The sequence below is a fragment of the Bison bison genome, unplaced genomic scaffold (genome assembly GCF_000754665.1).
Source record: "Bison bison bison isolate TAMUID 2011002044 unplaced genomic scaffold, Bison_UMD1.0 scf7180017864471, whole genome shotgun sequence".
In the NCBI taxonomy this organism is placed as follows: Eukaryota; Metazoa; Chordata; class Mammalia; order Artiodactyla; family Bovidae; genus Bison; species Bison bison.
In genome coordinates, this window is record NW_011495032.1 from 20,404,362 (window position 1) to 20,412,211 (window position 7,850).

The 7,850-nt window shown below is 34.9% G+C and overlaps 1 protein-coding gene across 3 annotated transcripts in view; it reads right to left on the reverse strand.

Annotated features, from left to right (window-relative positions):
• Positions 1-346: 346 nt before the first annotated feature.
• Positions 347-7,850, reverse strand: part of BOLL (boule-like RNA-binding protein) — a 57,469-nt gene continuing 49,965 nt past the window's right edge. For all 3 annotated transcript variants that reach the window (XM_010860917.1, XM_010860918.1, XM_010860915.1), the window contains one exon: positions 347-1,158. The gene's annotated coding sequence lies outside the window, so the exon portion shown is untranslated. The remainder of the gene's footprint in view (positions 1,159-7,850) is intronic.

The following is a 7,850-nucleotide window of genomic DNA, read 5'->3' on the forward strand; positions in this document are numbered from 1 at the left end:
GAAAGAATTACAAATGGATTGAAGGTGGTTGTCTTCATACTAAAAATAAATTTTTTTCATACTAAAAATAAAAAAAAATAAAAATAAAAGCACGATTTATTCTATAACTTTTGAATAACAGCTTTTTCTCCTCACTTATTTTCCAATTATATAATAAGAATTGGCTTTATAATTATAATTTAATGTTTTTCTTTGGAGTAGGAAATAGATTTGCTTTTTATGGAAATAATTGTCCTTTTAAGAACACATATATAATTGAAAATATTGGTAAAATGTAAGAAGAGGTCAAAAGATTAAAGCATTAAAAGAGCACCAAAATATAGAAGAATATCAATGTAATAAGATGTCAGAGGTAAGCCCTTCTTTTAATCAGAACAATTCTACTAAGTGATCCATATTATATAAAGTTTGGTACCAAATGGCTTATGTTATAGGGATACTGGAGCATTATCTCAAATGTTAGGAGAAAAAATTTAATATAGTCAAATTAATCACATGAAAAGGCAAAAATACTGATCATGTTGATGGTATTTCTAACGTTTGGAAATGTTTTTAAAAATGCATATAAATACTATTAAAATTCTGAAAACCATGGTAGAAGCAAAATTAAAGAGCAGTAGTAACAAGAAATTAGACAAAAATGACAAAATTGCCAAGCAGTAGAACTGATTCATTAAGATTAACTATATGATAAAAGGCATTAGAATTAGAAATGACTCTTATCCTAAATATTAAAATAAATACCAAAGAACATGAAACATAAACTTCTAAAAGATTGAGAGGAAAAGAAATAACACAAAGCAGAGAAAATGAAAGACACCTCACTATTCCCAATGTGGTTATTATTTATGGAATGGATAAAACACGTTGTAGAAAATGTCACTACAGTTAGATAAACACATTAAAAAATCAACATGCCACATTTACCTAAATAATTTTGTAGAACAGCTGAAAAAGCAAATTTCATCAAATTTAGAGAGCTTATAGTGGAATAAATAAGTATGGTGAGGTATTAACTAACCCTAAGTTTCACAATGGGCAGCTTCTAGCCGGTTCATTGAAGCTGGATCTCGGCTACACAAGGATCACTGGATAAGAAATCAGTTGAGCTGGACTAGAGCTGCCCAAATTGTCTTAATAATGAATGCTCCACACTGTCTGTTAAGTAAAGAGAAGGAGAATATAGATCAGAAACCCTGAATGAGGAAAAAAAAAAAAGATAAGTTAGAACAGATACGTGTAGAACATCCATGAACATTTAATAAATACTCACAGAACATGTGGTACTAATTATACAATAGTGTTTAAGTAGAGATTAGGAGGGGTCAGAACTCAGGAAAGGCCTGCTTCCTGCTCTCTGAGAGCTTACAATCTACTTCACACAATCTTTAGTCTAGCATTATATTAATAGTATAAATGTTTCATATATGAAATGAGAAAGAGGTCAACAGAGAAACAAATGAATTACATTCCTTCTATTTTGAAAATATTATTAGGTAGTTTTAAAAACATATTTTTAAAAAAGGAAGTAGAGGTTGCCAGAAGTCTATTTAGAAAGTTGTCTAAAACCTCCAAAGTACTGTTCAAGTTAGCACTGGTAGAACAGGCACTTAAGATATCTAAGTCATATAACACAGAGTAATTCTGTGTATCTGTGTTATCCTGAGAATGTTTTTGTGTTAATATCAATTTGGGCCAAAGAAACAACCTAGTTCCTACTACCATTTTTTTTTGGCACTTTGAGCAAAAGTCTTTTCTTAATTTAGGGAACCAAGCTGTCCTATGACATATTTCTGAATTGTGGATAGGCTCAAGTTTCCATATTCCAATTTCTTTAGAGCAGTACTACCTGACTGAAATTTCTATGTTGATGGAAACATTCTGTATCTACACTGTCAAATATGGTAGTCACTAACCATGTGGGGCTATTTAGCACTTTAAATGTGGTTTCAGCAAGTGGTGCTCGGAAAACTGGACAGGCATATGTAAAACAGTGAGATTAGAACATTACATCACATCACATACAAAAATAAACTCAAAATGGTTTAAAGATCTAAATGTAAAATATGAAACCCTAAAACTTCTGTTAAGAGAACACAGGTGAAACACTCTTTGACATAAATCACAGCAATATTTTCTTGGATCAGTCTTCTAAAGCAAAATCAAAGAAAAAATAAACAAATAAGGTCTAATTAAAGACTTCTGCATAGCAAAGGAAACCATAAACAAAACGAAAAGACAACCTACAGGATGGGAAGAATATATGGGAAGGATATATTTGTAAACACACAGCAGATAAGGGGTTAATATCCAAAATATACAAACAGCTCATATAATTCAACATCAAAAACAATCTAATAAAAACAAGTAGAAGACTTGAACAGACATTTTTACAAAGAAGGCATACAGATGGCTAATATGTACACGAAAAGATGCTCAGCATCACTAATTATTAGAGAAATGCAAATCAAAACCACAATGAGATATCAACTAACATTTGTCAGTGAATGGTCATTATCATCAAGTCTACAAATAAATGTTGGCAAGGGTGTGCAGAAAAGGGAACCTTCCTACACTGCTGGTGGGTTGTAAACTGGTGCAGCCACTATTGAAAACAGTATGGAAGTTCCTTAGGAAACTAAGACTAGAACTACTACATGATCCAGCAATTCTACTCCTGGGTATGTATCTGGAAAAAAAAAAAGAAGATGCTAATTTGAAAAGATAAATGTACCCCAATGTTCGTAGCAGCACTATTTACAACAGCCGAAAAACAATCCAAATGCCATTCAATAGAAAACCAGATTAATACACACAATGGAATATTATTCAGCCACAAAAAAGAATGAAATATTGCCAGTTGCAGCAACATAGATTGACCTAGAGAATATTATTATGCTTAATGAGATGAGTCAAGACAGAAAAAAGACAAACACAATATAATACCTCTTATATGTGGAATCTAAAAAAAATACAAATGTATATATACAAAACAGAAACAGACCCACAGACATAGAAAACAAACTTGTGGTTACCCAAGGGGTGAGGGAAGGAATGACAAATCAGGGGTATGGAATTAACAGATATGAACTACTATATATAAAATAGATATGCAATAAGGATTTATTGTACAGCACAAGGAATTATAGCTATTATAATAAGCTATAATGGAAAATCTGCAAAAGTACTGAATCAGTATGCTGTATAACCTGAAACTAACACAATACTATAAATTAACTATACCTCAATTAAAAATAGAAATGTGGCTAGTTGCAACTGAGGAACTGAATTTTAAACTTAATTTTAATTATTTAAGATTGAAATTAGAATCTTGTGGCTAGTGGTGACCAGGTTGGGAACAGCGTGATTCTAGGGGTTCAAACCTGTCTGGTTTGCTAAACTATAGACAGGCCAGGTTTTCTCTGGCCTGTTCAATAGTGTCTAATACCACTTAATATCATTCACTGCTATATTATCAGTGTCTAGAATATTGGTTAGCACATGAAAGATGCTCAACAAATATTTGGTAAATGAATGAAATATACTGTGGTAATATATAGCTATTCATACCTAAGCTACTACTCATAGCTTACTGGTAAAATGTCCTGGTTCTTTCATAAAAAATAGAGAAGTGAAGTTAAACTGTTCTCTGTATATGGAATTGCTTGATTGAAGGCTCAATATGCCTAGAGAGAACAAGAGTGGTGCTAATTCATTACAGCTCAAAGAAAAAATATAAGTAGTTATATATGAATAACATATTGATTATTATGGGAATATTGAAGGAAGACTGCAATGGCAGGAATTTGGTAAGGATACAGATAAGAGTTGATGAGAATAAAAACAGGGAAAAAACCCACCTCAGATTAAAAAAACTAAATTCAGATTTTATGCATGACTAAAGGATGGAAACTGAAGATAGAGAAGCCTTGAATAAATATACAGTAATCTGGTTAGGCAATAATAGAGCTTAGAAAAGGGATGTGGCAGTGGAAAGAGAAATGAGTATATCATTTTTAGCAAGTTAGTGAACTGAAAAAGGGATACATAACAGTATAAATAGATTGTGTGGCTTAAAACAGGTCAGAAAAATAACAGGCATTGTTTTGATTTCAGGGGATAAGTAAGATGGGCAAGCTAACACAAAAGAGGTGAGGATCCTGAAAATAAAATGTAAGAAATTATATATTCATGATTTTCAGTTTGAGGAGGTAGTGAACATTCATCCAGGTGGTGGTGTTTTAGAGTTAAAATAGGAAAAGAATCAAAGGACTAGGATCAGAGTCACTTAAAAACTACCAAAATGCAGAATAAAATTGAAAACTCCCTTAGAAGACAACTTAGAGGGCAAAGAGAATCATGCCATGATTAGTTGGTAAAGAGGAATATATATTTTTTTAAAGAGACACTGAAATATCAAATACAGTGGAAAGAAAGAGAGCCACATATAAGAATGAGTAAAATCTGAGCACAGGCTAGTTGACAGTACTGAATTAGAATCTAAGAGGACAAGAACTACGACAAAATCCTTGAGGTTTGGCTGCTGCTGCTGCTAAGGTGCTTCAGTCGTGTCCGACTCTGTGCATCCCCAGAGACGGCAGCCCACCAGGCTCCTCCATCCCTGGGATTCTCCAGGCAAGAACACTGGAGTGGGTTCAGCAAATCTTGACAGTATATCTTAGATAAGTGCTTTGGCTAGATCTCAGTAATGAAGGAACAGTAATCTCATGAGTGAAAAAGATACCCCTATATTCCTCCTTCATGCCTTTCCAAAACAGACACATTTAAAATATTGTTAGTGAAGTGTGGAATACAAAATCTATTGCTCATTATCCTGTGTCCTCAAAGTAGGGAAAGATGTCATCAAAAAAAGCTCAGGAAACAATTCTGTACTAAGGTTTGATAAATTGAATCTTATGTTATGAAAAGTAAGATGCCCATGTTTTGTTTTTGATGCCATGTTTTACATCTTCATGTTTATCCTTTCACTGTTTAATGTAATTATAAGTTGACTTTTACAATTTTTTGTCTTTTACTCTTAGTACTAGCTTATTTAAGTGGTTACTCCACCGTGTTTAATACATATTTGCCTTTACTGGTGGACTTTTTCTTTCCTATAGATTCTTACTTCTTGTGACCCTTTCCACTTAAAAAAGACCCTTTAACATTCCTTCAAGGTTAGGTTTGCTATTGCTCAATTCTTTTAGTTTTTGGTTGTCTGGAAAATTACATATCTCTTAGCTCAGTTGGTAAAGACTCTGCCTGCAGTGCAGGAAACCTGGGTTTGATCCCTGGGTCAGGAAGATCCCCTGGAAAAGGAAATGGCAATCCACTCCAGTATTCTTGCCTGGAGAATCCCATAGACAGAGGAGCCTGGCAGGCTACAGTCCAAGGGGTCACAAGAGTGGACATGACTTAGCAACTAACCCCTCCTGCAATCCTGCTCCCCTTCTATTCTAAATGATAATCTTGCTTGGTTGAGTGTCCTAGGTTGCAGGTTTTCCCCTTTCAGTACTTTGAATGTATTATGCCACTCCCTCTGGCCTGCAAAATTTCTGCAGAGAAATCAGCTGATAGCCTTATGGGGGTTCCCTTGAACTGAATGTTTTATTACTTCCTTTGGAATCATCTCAGTATCTTTGACTTTTGCCATTTTAATTATGATATACCTTGGTGTGGGTCTGTTTAGGTTCATTTTATTTGGGATCCTCTGTGGTTCCCGTACCTGGACATCTGTTTCCTTCTTTAGATTTGTTAAGTTTCCAGCCATAATTTCATGTACTATGTTTTCAACTCCTCTCTCTCATCTCCCTATAATGTGCCCTATAATGTGAATGTTTTCATACTTGATGTTATCCTAGAAGTCCCTTAAACTGTTCTCATTTTTAAAATTTGTTTCTTTTTGCTGTTAAGATCGAAGGATTTCCATTATTCTACCTTCTAGATCACTTAGGCATCACCTAGTCTGCTGTTAATTCCCTCTAGTTGTTTTTCATTTGTCATATTCAGTTCTGATTCTTTTTTATATTTTCTAGTTCTTTGTTAAAACTGGCACTGTGCTAATCAACTCTTTCCTCTAATGCAGTTAGCATTCTTATTACTAATGCTCAAACTCGAATTCTGAGTTTGTCTTCTTAGTGCCAGACTCCAGGGGTGGGGAAACCCAAAATGGGGACTGAACCTCACTCTCCAGGGAGTAAGTCTGTATACTTCCTCTGAGCCTGTGTAATCCCTCTCCTTTTCCATCTTCCTCTCCCAGGTGTGCAGGTCCTGACCTGATCATTTCTCTTCTCTTCCTACCTGATTTCATCTGGATCTTGGATTTTTCTTACAAACTTAGTTGTATTAATATAGCTGTCTTTCTGCCAGATGACTTACAGTTTGTTTTCAGTGAGAACTGCTCCACACGTAGATGTATCTTTGAGGTGTTTGTGGCGGGAGGTGAGCTCCACATTTTCCTACTCCACCATTTTGATCTCTCTTTGGGCTCTTTTAATCCAGAAACTCCTGTCATTAATTTCCTAGGGAATTTTCTTCTATTAATTTTTTTGCTAATTTTCTCCAAGCCATTTTCTGTTTTTCCAGAATTAATATTTGGCTTCTTGAATTATCTTCTGACTTTATTCTTTTCTCTATTGTTACTCGCCTCTGTCTTTAGAAAAATTTATTTACAACTTTTCTATAAATCTGAAATTATCAATATTTCAAAATACAAATCTAAAAAATTAAAAAGACTAAGAGGTTTAGAAAAAAAAAGTATTTTCTGGGATGACTATGCATGGACCACATGTCATAAATTTTTCCTTATCTCTGAGAGGATATTATTATGCTTCTTTGATTTTTTTTTTTGCTCCCTGAATTATATGTTTCTTCTGAATTCCTTTTTTCCCCCTGTTTTGGTCTCTAATTCTGAAGGCTTTCTTCTTCATTTATTTATTTTTGGCTGTGCTGGGTCTTTGTTGTTGTGTGTGGGCTTTCATAGTTGTGGCTCACTGGCTTAAGATCTGCATGTGGAATCTTTCCTGACCAGGGACTAAACTGGTATCCCCTGCATTAGCAGGCAGATTCTTATCCATTGTACTACCAGGGAAGTCCCTGAATGCTTCCTTCTAAAGTGACTGCACATCCATATTTAATAAGGCAGACTAAAATCCTAATGGGAAGTTCTTTGTGAATGATGGGTTTGTCATTGAGCTTCACAGTAGGTATTTCAGAGGGCCAGTCAACTATTTCTCAGTGGTAACAAGCATGCAGTAACAAACAACTTCTAATTCTTTCCACTGTATTAACAGCTTCATATAGTGTTTATTTTTACACTGGCTAGCAGCTACTTCATTATTCCTGTTTTTTAGCTTGTAATTATTGGGAACACGGGATATATTTTTAAAAATTTAATTTCCTCTTATATAATATCCTTTATACATAATACATGTATATACTATTTATCCTTATCTTTGATGCAGTGTCATATTCAAATAGTTTTTCAGTGTGTACTTTACTGTTTCAGTTCAGTTCAGTTCAGTCCCTCAATCATGTCCAACTCTTTGCGACCCCATGAATTGCAGCACGGCAGGCCTCCCTGTCTATCACCAACTGCCGGAGTCCACCCAAACCCATGTCCATTGAGTGGGTGATGCCATCCAACCATCTTATCCTCTGTTGTCCCCTTCTCCTCCTGCCCTCTATCGTTCCCAGCATCAGGGTCTTTTTCAAAAGAGTCAGCTCTTCATATCAGGTGGCCAAATCACTGGAGTTTCAGCTTCAACATCAGTCCTTCCAATGAATACCCAGAACTGATCTCCTTTAGGATGGACTGGTTGGATCTCCTTGCAGTCCAAGGGACTCACAGG